A 17,523-nucleotide genomic window follows, 5' to 3' on the forward strand; every position below is an offset into this window, starting at 1 on the left:
TAAAAATGTGACAGAAAACAACTCGTGGGTGAGGACCAGAAGTAACAGTTTTACCCATGGTATCTTGTTGATGCCGTTTGTTCATCTGTCTCCATGGACCTGACTTGGCTTTGGTGGGAAGTGTGTAGGCATGCAAGGCAAGGACACCTGTCCTGGGCTCACATCCATCACCTTCTGCTCTTCTGGGGCATGGTGGAACCAGTGTATTTGAACCCCGTGGCTCAACAGCAGCTTAAACAGAAAAATGGCACCCTCCTGTGGCAATGGCTTAAAAAAAAAAAAAATAAAAATAATAATTAAAAAAATAGCTGTGACTAAATTCAGAGCAGGGTCTAATCCCATCAGCCTGTGTTACCCCTGTGTACACCCACCAAAAGAGGTTTAATGAGGGATGAAGGTGCCCTGTGCTTGTACAAAAATATTGTGATTTAAGTGTTGGGGTGATGCAGGGAGTGCACCAGAGCAGAGCCAAGGCAAAAAGCCTCCAAGGTCAGGCGGGGAGTCCTGCGGCCAGCTCGGAGGCAACTGTTCAGCTGCATGGAGCCGCTCAGGACCCCAGAGTCCACATCCGGACGGCTTCGGGAGCCTACATCCTTTTTTTGGACTTGGCTCTTTGTCAAAACCATAGGGTACAGTGCCTGCATGGACTTCAAAGAGAGGACACCAAATGTGATTTGGCCCAGGCAGTTACGACCATTTATTGCCAGCATCTTTCTCAGATACTGCTGCCAAGGGTTAAAATGTTTACATGCCCCCTGATTTTAAATGGACCGGGTTGCATGTCAAATGCCAACGAGAGGGACAGCTGGAGTATCTAAACCAAGAGCTTTGATCTTGGTATCTGTAAAAAAGAGGTCATTTGGTCTCCCCAGGAAGCACAGACATTTAGAAGGTCCCCGTACAACTCATGCAAGTATTTTATTAACAACAATTTCTATTCACATTTAGGTAGGTTGTATTACTACTTACTTAAATTCCTCTTATATATACATGTGTATGCATATATATGTATGAATATCTGCATTTTGTGTGTGTGTGTGTAGGCATATACATACACACACATATCTCATATACACGAATTTGTGTGCTTGTGTGATTATCTGTGTGCTTTCTAATGTCCAGTCTTTCTATGCAGACATACTGATCTGTCTAACTTACTTACTTACAAACAACAATTATTTAAGCAATATATTTTTTCTCTAAGTCAGTGTTTGCAGAAGTAACCAGAAAAATTTGTCTGTATGAGATGCTTTGAGTAAACTTGAAATTATAATAAGAGTGTGTGGTGTTTTCAGGAAGATGCAGGCAATGGAACACAGATTTCATTGTGCTGTAATCAGGTCTGACATTGATTCAGAAGAGAAGAATTCTAAAATACAGTATTGCACAGGGGAAATATTTTTATTCTTTAGAGGAGAATTTTGTGGTTAGTTCACAATGCAATTAAAATAGCCACCAGATGTTTATGACTTCAGGCAGCAGTTAACTTTAGTGTCTCTGATCACTGTCCTTCGCTTTTTTGTCAGAATCAATAAGTATTTTTCTGCACTGGAGGAAAAAATCCTTAATTTTTAAACATACGGAGGGTATGCATTTCCATTTGGCAGAGCTCATGTTGTTCTGTGACAGACTTCTAAAAAATTATAATATTGAAGTTAAAATAAAATCTCTCTCCAGGATGAAATAAACATATTTACTTAAATGTGAGATTAAATGTACAGTAACACCATTAAGCTGAAGTGATTTGTGAGAAGCAGTATTGTAAAAGGCTGTGGCTTTTTCAGAGCATATAATAAATATAGAATACTCTTTTTTTCCATTGAATAATAGGATTATTAGTATGTAATTTCTTTTTAGAGACACATTTAAAGAGAGCCTGCTGGGTTCCTATTCTGTTAATTTTTTTAGAGTCTGTTATCCTTTTTTTTTTCAGGGCTATTAATTTTGAGACCATATTATATTCAAATTATATTTGATTATGAGGCTCAGTAAGTGACACAGTTTGTGTTCCATCATCAAAAAGAAAGTTAATAAATTTAGCTGCACATTAACATTTTGAGAAATAAATTATTGATGTTCTGCAAAATAAATTTTAAAAAAAAGGGGTGCAAAAATTTATAGCAACTTGCCCGGCAGCTTACCTAAAGGAAAAGGAGAGCTCCAGACAGGAGGTAAAAAGCCATGAAGTGTCCTAATTTTAAAATGCTGTATTTCAGCTATTCAGTCATGTCTGAGATGATGTGCTGACAAAATAATCAATAATTTAGGATTATAAAATTATGAAATACCTCAGAGTAACATGGAAATAGACAAGAGATTTCTATTCATGAGTACACAGAAATTTTAAATAGTTAAATAACAGTATGATTTTCAGAAATAAAATTATGGCATTAGAGAAACCTTGCAGAGTAGAAAGAAAATAATAGATAGTAAGAGAATATCTAATTTTGGGGGTATTGATAAGGTCTTGAAGGTCTATGTCCATGCATAAAAACTTGTAGTTTCTCTCCTAAACTGGGCAGTGTCATGGATCTGTGTTAATGGGGAACCCTCCAAACAAACAAGCAAAATTTTTGGAGGATCTGAATTTTCTTAGCTCTGCTGAGCCCCGATTACTCAAAGATTTGATGTTCCTTCCCTTGGGGCATCCAGACGTGATCCCCAGAGCACGGAGCCACCAAGCTTACTGCTCCTCTTGGAAAAAAAAAAAACCTGGCAAAATTGTGGTTCTGGCCGTAATGCACAAACACATCAGTGATTCTTCGGGGTCAGAAAAGAGGTGAAGTGGTTGGATTCCCCCCCCAGACTCCCACCACGGTTCCCTAGATGGATGTCAAAGTCTGAAAGCTCCTACAAAGCATTTCAGCTGGGGCAAACAGGCGTCTTTCCCACTGAAAAGCTGCTGCTCTCCCTATTCCCATCTCTCTGGGTTTCCTGCTGATGCCAGGAGCCGAGGCTCTGGTTGTGCTCATTCAGCTCCAGCCCCAGGGGCTCTCCAAATGGGGGACTCAGAAACACCTCAAGTGACACAGGATGGGATATCAAAGGCTTTGACACCATCCAGAGCCGCACTCAGCATTACCTCCTCCGTGTCTCTATTATGGCAATCATTTAGATTGAGAGAGAAAGTGTGGGATTTTAATTTAAATTAAAGTACACTGTGGTTTTAGGCTATGCAAGTCACAGGGTGCTGGGTTTGCTGGCGGTGTTGTTCCAGCAAATTTAAAGTTCATCCCTCCTGCCACACTGGAGTGTGAGACTGAGGGTGAGTAGGAAGGACTGCAGCAGGACAAATAGTTAATTACCCAACAACCAGAAAACATATTTTTGTAGAATACAAATGAGTCACGTTTACTCAAGTCAGGGCATGATGCCAAAACTGAGACCAGCAGGTCAAAAGCAAGTCACTATTGCGTCTCACTGCAAGCTGCCCGGGCTCAATTTGCTCTGTCTCTAATCCTGGAAACTCAAAGTAAACTCTGAATGAGCAACAGTACTCCTAAACATGCATGTCTTCAACAGTATTATTTACAAAAAATTGATTTTATTTTTTTAACCAACTTTTTGTGACTTAATAATTATTTCTCGGTAACAGGGTTCAGGGGTAGAAGTATACCACAACACAAATCCTTGCCCAAGACTGCTTTCCAGCCTCATGTGTACAAACTGCTGTGTCTCAGTTGCCACTGTTCTCTCTCCAAAACCCAAACTTTGTGATATTTTATTTTTAACCTGCTGTAGGTCATAGCAAGTGTCTAAAATCAACATATTCCAGTCAATGCTGCAGAATTGTCATATTATCATGACTATTTTTTTTCCTTGCTTAGTTCCGTTGTTGCATTTTTTATTAATTTCCAGCATGAATTACTTATTGCGATCAGGAGAGAATTATGTAATTTGTTTTGAAGCTGGTATTTCCTTCTGTCTTTTATCTTACCAGCTCTGCAAAAAGTTCCTTACTGTTTTGTTATACGAAGTTAAATAGTAACACTTGATTTCACAGCCTGGCCTTGTTCACTACTTAACTGTGTATTGTCCTGTCCTTCCTTCTCTCTGACCCCTTCTTGCTGGTGCTTTTCAGCCTCACTTCAGCTTTATGGTCTGGGGCTTGCAGACACTGCCCCTCTCAGACATTCCCCCTGTGTCAAAGGCACTGCTCAAATGTGCAAAATAACTCAAGTAGCTGAGCTCTTGGAGAGCAGGACAGTGACCAGCAGTGATCTGAGTGTAAACCAACCAAGCAGGCTCCAGAAAAGCTTTTCTGAGCCACAATGATTTCAATGTGCTAAAATTCACAAAATGCAAGGCAGATGTGCAGTGATTGGGAAATTATGTTGGCCATGAGATAAGAGAGCTGTGATAACTTCTGACCCTCCTTTTGATGTTCTCCGTGCGACCCCGCACGGCTAGCAAGGTCACCTAATGCAAAACAATGAATAAGCAGAGAGGCAAAATGCAATTGGGCAGCATTCAGCAATGGTTTGAAAAAGGCTGTTTTCAGCCCACTGGAAGCTGTAGCAAGGCTCTTTGTTTAACAGTTTCCCTGTTGCCCAGAAACACCACACGAGATTACTGAGTGTCTGCAGAAACTCAGATCTGGTTTGTTTGGCTTGGATGTGCAGGAAAACTGATTTTTAAATGTTACTTCCTCTTTGAGTCAGTGATTACCCTGGTACTTTTACAAGCCTTGCCTGGAAATGAGATGTTAATTGTTGTTAATGAGTCTGTCCACCTGCGTAAGCTCTGCAGGACAGAACTCACAGAACATAATTCCTCCACGATGTCTCCAGAGTCTGCACTCCTGACCCTGGTGTCTCCAGCATTTAAGAGCAGTGGCACCAAGTCTGCTCCTTCAGACCTCAGAGCTTTCTTCTCCGTCCAGGACAGTAGCCCATGTCTGTTCCTCTCTCAGTCCCATGGGATTTTTGGAATGGAATAAAGCCAAGGTTCAGCTGTTGCCGACATCTTTGGCGCAGGGAGAGGACACTGGTGAGTACGGGGCTATGGGATACTGAACAGAGAAAGAAGAGTTTGGATATGGAGCTGGAGATCCATATTTCTATGGCATAGCTGTGAGTAAAGGTGTAGTTAGCTTCTTTATTCTGATGACATTTTATTTTCTGCATTGACAACTCCTGTTCTGATTGCTTCAGTTAAATTTCCATTGACCTTTCCACTGCTACAGTACCTTAAGACCTATTTTTATGGCATTTCTTTGGAATCCATCAATAGTGCCCACCTGTGGGGGATGTTTCATAGTAGCTCTCTATTGGGCTGCCAGGTAAACTAAAAAAAAAAAAAAAAAAAAAAAAAAAAAAAAAAAAAAAAAAAAAAAAAACAACCAAAAAACACAAAACCCCGAAAACCTATAAAACTACATTAAAAATATTCCTATTTGGGATAGAAATAACACAAAATTTGAGCAGTTTGAGAGATAGTGAAGCTTTGTATTTTACTTTAGTGGGTGATACCTGCCTGAACAAGTGTTATGGCATTATTCACATGGAAATAAAATAACTTTAAGACCAAGTTTTTGTGTCATAGATGATAACCCATTTATCTGCCTCTAGCTCACTAAGCTTCTTGTGCAAAGTACAAAGTCGAAATTGTCACACGTGGCATTATTCCCCAAGTTACTCCAGCTGTCCATCCAGAGTCACCACAAGGCTGTATTATGCCATGAATTTCTTAATCTCATCCTCCACTAGAAGAGCCAAGTAATGGGTGGGGTTTTTCAACCACAACTAAATGTCACTGGGGCTTGGCTGTTTCAGGCCAAGAGGAAGGGCTAACAAGCTCAGAAGGACTAACGAGCTCAGAGACAAGAGCCCTCTTGGAAAATTCCCTGTGAGCAGCTGCTCAGCCACGGGGGCATCGGATCCGGAGATCAAAGCTGGCAGGGCATCCCATGAGGAGGAGGGAAGTGATTCAGCCAACCACCCCTATGATCAGCAGCCCCTACAGATGATCCCTGTCCACACTGTCTGTGCCCTGGGGAACAATTCAGCTGGGCAACATTGCATTCCCCACACAGAGATGTTCTTGTAGCGTTATTCCAGATCAACTCTTTTCACTCTGGGCACAGTGTCCATACGTCTACGTGTTCCCAAACTCATTTCTGCAAGAAAACAAAGTTTTTCTGGTGTCAGTAAGGTTTGCCCACTCTTGGGCTCATGGAGCCTCATGTTCCCAAGTTCAACATCTTCATCTCACTGGTGGAGTTACTTCAGCTCAGTCATGCTCCAGAACTGGAGACTGAGGTGAGTTTTCACTGACCCACTCTATCATTTTCACTGCCCTGCTCCCTCACTTTAGGGTAGGATTTATCTTGTTTATCTGTTTCCTTCTCTAGGCTGAGTTAGTCCCCAGCCCTGTTGGATGCAAAGACCTCTTCCCAGACTAAGGGTGGTTTGCAACCAGTCATGGCATCTGGGCTGGGCCAGGGATGTGCTGCTCCTTCTGGCCATATCCAACAGTCCTCAATTTAAACAACAACAACAAAAAACAAAACAAGGAGGAAAAAAAAAAAAAAAACAAACAAAAAAATTCCTTGTGATGTTATAGTGAAGAAATATCAAATTCCATGTTATTGAAGCTGTAGTTAAAATCACCCGGGTTATTGCTCTTTACTCCTGCTCAGAATTTGTTTGCTCATTGCTCAGAAATGGTGGCCTCAGACACACAAAAGCGCATTGTCACTTTGTCCTCTTTTAGTCCGTTTGACATGGTCTTGACAAAATTAAAAGACAGTTGAAAGGCACTTCTATCTCCTGTCACTGTTGCTATTAAGGGACACGTTCTGTACAGCGTCCAGCCCACATTTTAAAACTTTAAAAATATTTTTTGTCATTACCGTGCTACTGTCGCTCGCAAAGCAAATTCAGCTGAGGAGGGATTTAAGAATTTAATTAGAGTCTCATTTTGTAAAGAAAATATGGTAGAGGTGAAAAATTAATGCCATTTTTCTTTTTTAAAAAGCACACTATTCATAAAGAATGTGTACTTATTTGCAAATCAGACTTGCAGTACTGGTAACTCATATTATTCCTTGCAGTGAAATTAATATTTACTCCTGAACAAATGCTACGTAAAATTACAACTCAAGTGTTTGAACAACTTTGAATATTCTGATCAAGACTTTTTTTTTTTTTTTTTAAGTTACTAACTTTAAAGAAATAAATATTTTGAATCTTTAAATAAGAGAGTTTTCCAGAAAAAAAAAAAAATGCAAGAACTGACATCTGTTTATGGTCAGATTTTATTCCTGCTGTCATGATGAATCTTTTCCTTCTGTCTTCATTGGGTCGAAGATCTAGAAACAACCATAAAAGTTACAATATCTGCCCCCGTGAATGGAAATCTTTGCTCTACAGAGATTTTGTATATCAGACTGTAAATTTTCAACTTAAATTCATTTAACAACCTAGCAATTAAGGAATAGCTTCTCAAATGTGTCTTTTATTCTATTTATATATATTTTAGATATGTAAACTATAAAGGCAGACTTTGGAACACGCAAAGTGAAAAATGGTCACAGCAAAGGTTCACATGCTGAACTGTTGAATGCATTAATTATTTTGTGCCTTATTTTAATGCTAAGGTTATTCTTGTAGAAAATAAAAATATTTCAGGATTTTTATAAAAGTTGAACCTGGTCTAAATGAATAAAAGTTAGGTGAAAATTAAAAAAAAATTAATCTAATACAAGATAATTTTATGTTCACTTCTAATAAGCAGGAAAAAAAATAAACTGCACCCAACTTTTATACAGCCTTATGATAATCACCAGAAATGTGGCAGTGCCAAATATAGAATTTATTCCTACATTTAATAGCTAACAATATTATATATAATGTGTGCAGTATTATACTATGTAAAAATATTTTCATTTAAAGTTAGCAACATAGAACTACTCACATAAAATTATTTTTATATACTTGTTCCAATTTATGAGTTTATTTTTGATCTATTATAATAATTATTATATGAATATATAATAATAATAATTATTATTATTATATTATATATGAAGAATATTATTAAATATCTATTATCACCACATGTTATAGATATAAAATGTAATGACATGATTGTGTTTAAATTGGTTATTACTTTTCAATATTTTTCTACTTTTAATAACTATATTTTCAATATTTTTTAACTTATATTTTCATATTATTATTATCCTCTTCAATGTTGAGGAATAGATTATATTTTTAGTGGCCTGTGCTTATTGTAAGCTTCTATGTCCAGGTCATATAGCATTAATATTTCTTTCCATAAAATTCTATAATTTTAGGAAGGGATTTTTCTTTAATTTGTGACATAATTTTACTTTTACTGAATATATGTGTTGCCCTACATGGGCTGGCATAGAGTGGTTGTATGCCATGCGGAGGTTTCCTGAGCTTGCATACAAGAAAAATACACTCAATACAGCTCTAGTCTTTTTCAGGTTTGTTTTTTCTTTTCCTTTTTCTTTTTTTTTTTTTTTTACATTTCTTACAATTTTTTTCAATATTGTGGAAGAACGTACACACACCTTTCCATTTTTTCACACTTACTCAGACAAAGAAAGATTTAACATAAGACAAAATAAATCAGGAAAGGTTAAGTTAAAAATCAAGAAGATTGAGCTATGTTTTCTGTTACATTCTTTAGGTAACTTTAAAAAAGTCAGGAAGTATTTTAAAAATTGTGATAAATGGTCTTACTACCTCTGGAGAAAATCAAAGAGTTATGTACAGAATTCTTAATTCCAATTTTTTTTTGTGTGTGTTACTTTCTCTCTAAATTTTGGTGCAGAATTTCATCAATAAATTGAGTAACATCACAAATTTTCTTCCATAAAAGAAAACCCATCCCTCATTCTTAACACATTATTTAACATCCAGTGCATTCTGTCCCCCTTTCCTAAAGGTATTCATAAATATACGACCAGCTGTAAACAAGAATTGAAAATCCTCTGGCTCATCCATGGTGAGCCCAAAGGCCAGTGGTCAGCCTAAAAGAGAAATCCTAAAAATTGAAGCTTTCTCTGGAAATGAACATCAAAGCTTTTGATTAAATAATGGCTTTAGGTCTATTGAGGAAAGGAAATAGTGCCTTCGTCCCTCTTCTCTGAGATCAGTCGCAGTCATGGCAGGGTTCGTATTTTATTCCCATTTCCAGTACTCTGGGCCACTCTGCCTGGATTTCATCCAGTGTCCTTTCAAGCCTGACCAGTATAAGGTAAATATCAATGCAAATAAATTCAAGGGCAAAAGCATGGGGCAGTGACATGTCCGCAAAACAAAAAATAAGACTCTACAACAGCTGTGTGGTATCAGTTTTGCTCGATGCTGCAAAGACCTGGGGCATTACGCAAGCTGACAAGAAAAGATTTGATGCATTTGATAGCAGGTGTTTAGGAGGGATCAGTAATGTCAAGTGGCATCACTATGTCAGGAACATCGAGTTTCAGGAGAGAACAAGAAAGGAGAAGATTGTGGACTTCCTAACAAGGCACTAACTTCCATGGTCCCACAACTCCATGAGCACGCAGTGAGGCTGGAGGTTAGGGGAAGGTCTTGTGTACTGGGTTTGCTTCTCCTGGCTTCCCAGCCCAAACTGAGACTCATCAAAGGTTGGAGAAGACAGTAGAAATCTGTTGTAGATTTTGACTTAACTTGTCTGCTGAGGATGAAAAAGCCTTGGGGCAAGGATTGTTCTGCTGCTCCAGGGTGTAGGACGTGGTCAGTACTCACTGACCCAGTGGGAGAGGTGAGGAGGGAAAGAGGTGAATGGCAAAAGGAAAATAAAAGACATCTTTTTGCAGGACTGCCCTTCAGCAGGAATATTCACATGAATCAAGGGTTTTCAAACCAGGCCTCTAGGGTTTTGTAATGAAAACTTAGACCACGCAGACAAAATGGGCTTTAACAGACTCTACAGAGCCAAAATCTACAGCACTAGGCTCAGTTGACTCCAATGAACTCCCACAGATGTGAGAGCATAGAAGTCCCCCATTGTTCAGATTTTCCCTCAGAAATAACCTTTCTGAATGTGGCTGAAGAGCATCTCTCAGTAAAACACAACCCAAATAAGATAACTTACAACAGATGGGAGCAAGAAAGGTTAGAGCCAGGCCATATGGGTAGAGTGGACCTGTTTGAAGTAAGTGCAGCCAAATGGATTATGATGTAGTAATGTGTGAAAGAGGTTGCACTATTGTATGGACTATCTGTAAGTGGAAATTTTTCATGATTGAATCAAGAAAAGGAAATGTACTTGATCCAAATGTTAATGAGAACCATACTTCAAAAACATCCATGTTCAGTTCTTGTATCAAATAATGTCAAAAATAACTCAGTGTCCAAACTAGGATCTTACCTTTTTGTTATTCATTTTTAAAACTCTTATTGAGGTGTGGTGTTTTGTTGGGGTTTTTTTGGTTGTTGTTTTGGTTTTTTTTGTTTTGGTTTGTTTTTGTTTTTGTTTTTGTTTTGTTTTGTTTTGTTTTTTTTAATATACAATGTCTTTAGACTTCAGAAAATGTAGGTAGTAACTAAAAAGGGACATTAAGGTAAAAAAATCAAATCCCTATTAGAAATATATATCTCTAGTTTTGAGCTAGAATGTTTTGTTTTACTTTTCCATGAACAGTTTAGGATAGCCTTCCAAAAATAGATACAACTAAAATATAATACTTTCAGTGGTAAAAATGTTACTTCTCTGCAATATTCTAAGCTGTGTATTAAAAGCCAGCACAGGAACACCAATCAATGATTCCATAAACAGAATCTATTACAAAATTAATTTTAAACCAACAATACTTACCCTGAGTTATTTTCAGTTGAATGCTTGGCTCCCGCATTGACTAAAAGAAAGTGAAAACATTTATTCAGGCAGCTAACTGGCCTATCAAACATCCAGCATTTGGGAGATCTCATGACAGAGCAAACACTCACTCGAGTGTGAGGACAGCACCACATTTCAGCAGCACCACGGCATGCCAGGGCTCTGCAGAATGAGACCTGGGTAACACCAATGACATTTAGCAAATTACTGCAGAAAACTGATAAGGGCATGATCCTTTTTTATGCCAAAGATCATGCATAATGCCTGCAGTGCCTCAGCACCTTTTCATAAATATAGAATGAAAGCTTGTGGCAATATGCTGACGGATGCCACAGAGCAAGCAGCGATTCCCCCTGCCCCAGGCGTGGAAGCTGTACCTGGAAGCTTCCTGGTGTAACACTGTGGCTGATCCCACAGCTCAGGAGGCCATGTAGCAATTGGGCAGGAGAGAAAGTTGGATGAAGCGCTGAGTTTCAAAGGATGAGATTAACTCTTACTTGCTGCATTACATGGCAAAAACACAACACGGCCTTGTTCAGGCAGTGTGTGGTCTCGTGCTGCATGTGGGGGTGTGTGAGTGTGTGCAAAAATACATATAGAGAAAGGGTTGAAGAGAAACTGCTAAAAAGCTGGTTTAGAGAGATTTACAGAGCAAGCTTTGGCATCAGGAGATGATAATTACTATTAAAATATCTTCCATGTGTGTCAAATGAGGGACTATGCCTGAAACAAGAGGAATTGAGAGAAGCCTCTTTCTTACACTAAGATTGGATCCTGACCTAGGTCATTTGGGGCCTTTCCCACCAAAAGACCCTGGAGACAGGACTCCAGCCAATGGCAGCTAGATAATGGCATGTGAATAATGCAGGGATGGACAACGGCACGTGGATAATCTTCCAGAGAAAGTGCATGGATCCCCTGCTGAAAGACAGGATGGGAAGGGTACCACCTTCCTGTTGCATGTCAGCCCCAGAAGATTTGAGAGTTTCAAGATCTAACAGATAATTACCTAAAGGACTCTCAGACTCATGGAGGTGTTTCAGTGACCCCATGCTCTGGTCACACCATGTCTGACCCTTTGGCTAAGTGCATGTGAAAGGGGTTGGCCTGCAAGGTTCACCACCAGAGGCCCATTTTCCAGGGGAGCATGTAGCACAGCACAGAGGTATCACTTCAGCACCCTATAAACTCCAGGAGTATCAGTGGGAAAAGCACATACATGGATGCATCAAGGTCAAGTACATTTTTTCCCTGTCTATTCAGTAGTGATGGCAGCTGTCTAATATTTAACCTGAATGTCCTGGAAAAAGTTCATGATTATGGCTAACAGAGGATTTCTTAAATACCTTTTTTCTTCAGAAAAATTATCTGGATCTTCTTCTCCCTTTAAACCAGGATCAAGCCTTTTCTTTCAACTCTAGGAGCAAAAAGGCCAAATCATCTTGCTAGTAGGAAGTAACATCATGATCTGAGTATATTTCAGATGTATATTCAGGGGTGAAGTATACCAATACAAAAATTAGTGGTAACTGCAGTTTTGCAATTTTAGTATGTTGTTCATGTCATTTACTGTTATCCCATTTGAAAATTATAAGTGCAGTGCTGTGCAATTGTTTTGTGCCATAGCCTCTGTTTTTCCTGACCACTCTTCTCCTCTAGTCAGGGGAGGGCAGGGGCAAGAGTTCCTCTGGGACTAAGAAAACAATCCTGACTGTGTTTCTACACGAACGACAGCAGCCCTTTCTGGGAAGCGATTGCACAGCGTTTCTTACAGAAGAGGTAACACACCACTTTGTCTGGGGTTTTGTGGTGTTCCAGATGATAGGTTGGACGTAGCATTGCAGACTAAGTGCAGTGTTAAGTGCTAGAGTTTCAAGGTGAGGTACAATTGTCTAGGTAAGAAAGTCAGAGCATCTTGGCCACAGTCAGCTGTTTTCCAAACTATACAAACTATACAAACCCTTTTGATTGGAAACAGCTCTCTACAGACTATTTTTGCTGGGGCAGAGATTTAAGATCAAATCAATGAATAGCTTCATTCACAGCAAAAGATTTTTGTGGCAAAAGATTTTTGCTGAGGCAAAAAGATCTTTAGAAAGAAGAGTGTGGGTCTCCTCCGTGTCTCTGTGCTCTCATGAACTTGGCAGAAGGAAGGAAAAGACTAGACTTAGACTATGGCTTATATTTATATAGCTTATAACTGTTATAACTAGTAACTTTTCTTTTGTTAGAATAATACCGTTCTGTCAAAACAAAAAAATTCTTCTGAAAAATTTAACTTGTTTAAGAAGATTATAGAAACTTTTTAAACTATTTTATGTATTACAGAAAGAGGAAATAAAATCAGTTTGGCAGAAATATATCAGCTATACTTAAATGTGGTTGGTTCAGGTGATGGGCAACAGGGATGAGGGTTTTCTCCCCCAAGCTGGAATTTCTAAGCACATTCTTTTAATTCTGATTGAGAATGGAAACAGAATCTGAAATGGCAGAATTTTCCACAGGGTAGTAACTTAGCCCTAAGACAGAAATGAATATGTAAAGTTATAGCAAAACAGAATTTAAACACTCAAAAAGAATAAATCCAGGAAATTCAGACCTCAAGTAATTTTTAGGTGCAAGGGGAAACCTTAGAGGTGTTCAGGTCTCTTTCAAGGGCACATGTCCAAGAAGATGCCACTTTTCTCTCTTCTGACTGTCCCTGCTGCTGGCTCAGAGGGACAATGGTAACTCTTTGCTACTGCATGGTTTTCAGAGAGCACTTGTGAACATAAATACCATGAAGCTTATGGAAAATGAGCAAGATTATCAGTCCTTATGCACACAATGTGCTCAGGTAAAGAAGCTGACCTGTTGTGGCTGATTTCAATGGGGAATTAACAGGCCTTGGTGTATAAGTCGTTCAAACAATACCTGGCTCACCATCAAAGGTAGGTAGACAGGAAGGGCAAGGGTGGCAATGTTAGATATCAGAGTAACTTATAAAGGTCTCAAAGGGGGAGTTTCCTTTGTTCCAAAAAAACCTGTCTGATCATGATAGCTCCTATGAATTTACAGTAGGTGGAGGTTCATGCCTCCCCTGCACCAGCACAAATTTTATTCAAGATGGTCAGCAGAAAAAACCCTGGTTACTCCTTCACACTGTGGGTTGTGTTGGCAGCCCAGTGGTGTTGTGGCAGTGCTCAGTTTGTTGATTGGCCCAACATACCACTGCTTGCTGGCAGAGAAAGCAATGTGGGTGAACATTCTCCACAACCAACTTCATAGGATCGCAGAATGGTTTTTGTTGGAAGAGACCTTAAAGACCATCTAGTTCCACACCCCCAGCCACACCTTGTGTTAGATCAGTTTTCTCAAAGCCCTGTCCAAACTGGTTTTGAACACTTCCAGGGAGGGCACTGCAGCCAAATGCTCCTTTTGCTTTTCTCCTGGTCATCAGAGACTGTTTCACAGGAGCTTAGGGTTTGGGTCTACAGTTCATCTTCCACATACTGGTGTTTGGCATATGGTGGGAAAAGAAAACTTGTTCTTTCTCCTCTGGCTTCCCTAGTCACATTGAGATTTTTGCTGCTGAGAAGTTAATCTCTCTAATTTGTGTTCAGAAAAACATGTATTTTTCAAGTTTGAAAGCTTTTCAGTCCTCTTTAGGACATTCACCATAGGAGCAGATGTGTCCCCCCTCTACCTCCAAACCATTGACAGACAGTTTGGGGTCCTTCTTTCATATATTTTGGATGTTTTCACACTGAAAAATTCTACTTCTCTTTCCATGAGACATTTTTATTACAGACCTGATACTTTTTACCTAAAAAAAAAAAAAAAAAAAAAAAACCCCTCAAGAAGCAATTCCAAATGACTCTATAAAAAAAGAGCCATGACATTTTTCTGACATACGATTTTTCACGTTGCTTTTCACTGACATACTGTGTATCGTTTTCAGTCCATTGTAATTTATGGCACTGTGATGATATACTCTGTTTAGAGCAGGAATAACTTGTATGGCACATAGCTTTGTAACTAAAACATGCACTTCTATAAAAAATTGTCTTCCAGGGTCAAAACTTCAGTGCTCCTAAACTACTTAGGAACTTAGCTGATCTCATTGCTGTTCCCTCTGAAAGCTGAAAAAGCCATAATGAATATATACATATATATATGCCATAAACAACAAGTGGGACATGTAATTTGCTGGGTCTTTATTGTCTTTCAAGCACAAAGAGAACCCAAAATTTGTGTTCATATCTGCATTGCAACAACACAAGGAGTACCTAAGTCTGTGCCCTGGTGGGAGAAGGGACTGTGAGCCCGGAGGATCACAGGTTCAAAATAAAGGTTCCTGGTGCTGAGGATTCACAGTCTAAATAGTTCAGCAGTTGTAAAGGAGCTGGGGGTGTTGTTTTTAGTGAAATCCAAGGTGACAGCATCCTTGGAACGCAGCTCTTGTTTGTACAATGGAGTTTTTACACCAACATTTGCACGGCTCAGCTTCTCCTCTTAAGCTTTTAAGACCTTGACCTGCTTTGCAGAGATTTAAAGGGCATCGGTGATTTTACTCCCCAAGCGTGTCCTGTCGCATGAACCAAATCCTGCACGGAGTGTGCAAGTGGCTATCTGGGACATGGGTAAGGAGCACACAGCAGGGGGAGAGAGGGTTTTGTCAGATGAATGTTGGGCTGGGCACATAACCAGTGCCGTGAATTATGCAGGCAGCCAGAGGAGTGCCATGAGACCCGCACCGCCCTGTCACACCCTCTGCTTGTGCCCCTTCTCTTGCAGAAAGCGTTATTTTTAGGAATGTTTAGGAGAGCTTAAAAATATTTAATTAGGACTATTTTTTTACCGTCCTGTTTATAAAGTAAGGGACCTTAATTGCTTTGGTGTATCACGTGCCTTCATTCTGATCAAAAATAGCCTACTCTGTTCATAAGAACTTTACAACTGTAAATTCTGATAACTTGAGAACCAGGAATGAGCATCGATATCTAAAAATGTCCCTTTTTGACAGCAGTGAGAGACAAGGGCTAAATCTGGATATGAAGCTATGGCATTTTTTACTATAAACAAATGCTGTCAATGACTGAGTGCTTTGATCTGCTAGACCACGAGCCAGAGTAGATTTGTGGGGAAATATTCCAGTGACAAAGCACTTGCGAGAGGGGAAGGGACAGGGCTCAGCTGGGAGCCTGTATGTTGCCAGATCAAGAAACTAGAGGGTGGATTGCAGATGAAGCTAGGAAAGAATGTGTTCTGAAGACATTTATCATAGCTTACTTAGGACTTGAGGTTTTTTATATTTATTCACCCCCTCAACAATATATTTATTTATTTGTATACAAATGCATATATAAACATATTTACATGAAAATGTGTGATGCCCTCCTGCCTGTATTGCCATGAAAAGAAAAAAAGAAAAAATATAAATAAATATATTATATTAATATCATATACATAAATATATTATATATATGATTTTTCTTTTTTTTTTTTTTTTTAACGACTAGATCTGTGAGGGAAACCATCTCCACCAAGGCTTACACCAGTAGCACAGTGGCACAATGGCACCCTCTGTTGCCCTGCATGATTCCTTTGATAGCTGCTCCCACGTGGACGTATTAACTCCTGAAAACATCTGTACACCACCTTCTCCAAATCCAACTCCTTACTGCCCGACTTTCTGTGCTTGTTTGGAGCTATCCTCTGTTTTTCCTCTTCTAAAGAAAATCCAGTTTGCTCTTGGAGCTTGTACTGGAGGAGATGGCAAACTGTGAGATTAATGAGCAAGAGGAAGTGGTGAGAGCCTGTAATGCCACAAACACTTTGAGAAGAGTGGCCTTCTGTCCCCGTTTTGTCCTCCCTAACACAACCAATGACAGCTTCCTGCACCAGTGGCATGAAACACTGAGCTCAGTCCTGCAGAATAGTGATCATTTCTGGGAGATGCTGTGTGAGACGGCACCCAGCGCTTCCTGGAAAGTGATTAGTCCTAATGAGATCAGGTTGTCCAACTCTCAAGCCACTAATTAAATCACAACTTCTCCTTTTTTTCTTTTTCAGTTACACAAAAGCTTGATTCATGAATTAAAATACATAGTGAATCTGATTGTAACTCTGATCCTCTTTGTGTTCATAATTAAATGACCATTTCCTTTTGTGAATTGAAACAAAATTCCTCCACGGTAAGTTTTCACTCCTAATCATATTTTCTTACATCCATGTGACTACACTTCAATTGCTCATTAATGGAATGACACAAAATCACCTTGTTCTTGCTTGATGTTCCTAATTATGACATTTTTGAACTGTAAGGATACCAAACTCTTCTCATATACTCATTTTTTCTGTCCTTTAGCTTCCCACACTCTGCCATGTTACTAAGAATAATAAAACTATCTTGCTCTAACATTATAATTAATACTTATTTTATTGTGTTGGCATAAGAAAAATTAGATATGTGCTTTCCAGTATTGCTGATATGACTGCCTACTCATCCCAGTGGAGGCTGAAAAAAATGACCAAATGCTTTATTTATAACTGATCACTTAGGAATGATCAGTCAGAAGTCATCAAATGTTGTAAACATCAGCAGAATTTCATTAAAAAACCCCCCATGTTTTCTTCCATAGGTGTTTTCTAGATCAAATCTTTTGCACTGAAAGTCTTCAGATCTTGATACAAAAGGGGAAG

The 17,523-nt window shown here is 39.1% G+C and overlaps 1 long non-coding RNA gene across 1 annotated transcript; it reads left to right on the forward strand.

Annotated features, from left to right (window-relative positions):
- The first annotated feature begins 857 nt into the window (after window positions 1-857).
- Window positions 858-16,862, forward strand: LOC120753377 (uncharacterized). Its single transcript, XR_005701084.1, has 3 exons — window positions 858-948; window positions 4,791-4,989; window positions 16,341-16,862. It is a non-coding gene; the product is annotated as an uncharacterized LOC120753377 (long non-coding RNA).
- The last annotated feature ends 661 nt before the right edge of the window (window positions 16,863-17,523 follow it).

Source organism: Hirundo rustica, chromosome 5 (genome assembly GCF_015227805.2).
Source record: "Hirundo rustica isolate bHirRus1 chromosome 5, bHirRus1.pri.v3, whole genome shotgun sequence".
Classification (NCBI taxonomy): domain Eukaryota; kingdom Metazoa; phylum Chordata; class Aves; order Passeriformes; family Hirundinidae; genus Hirundo; species Hirundo rustica.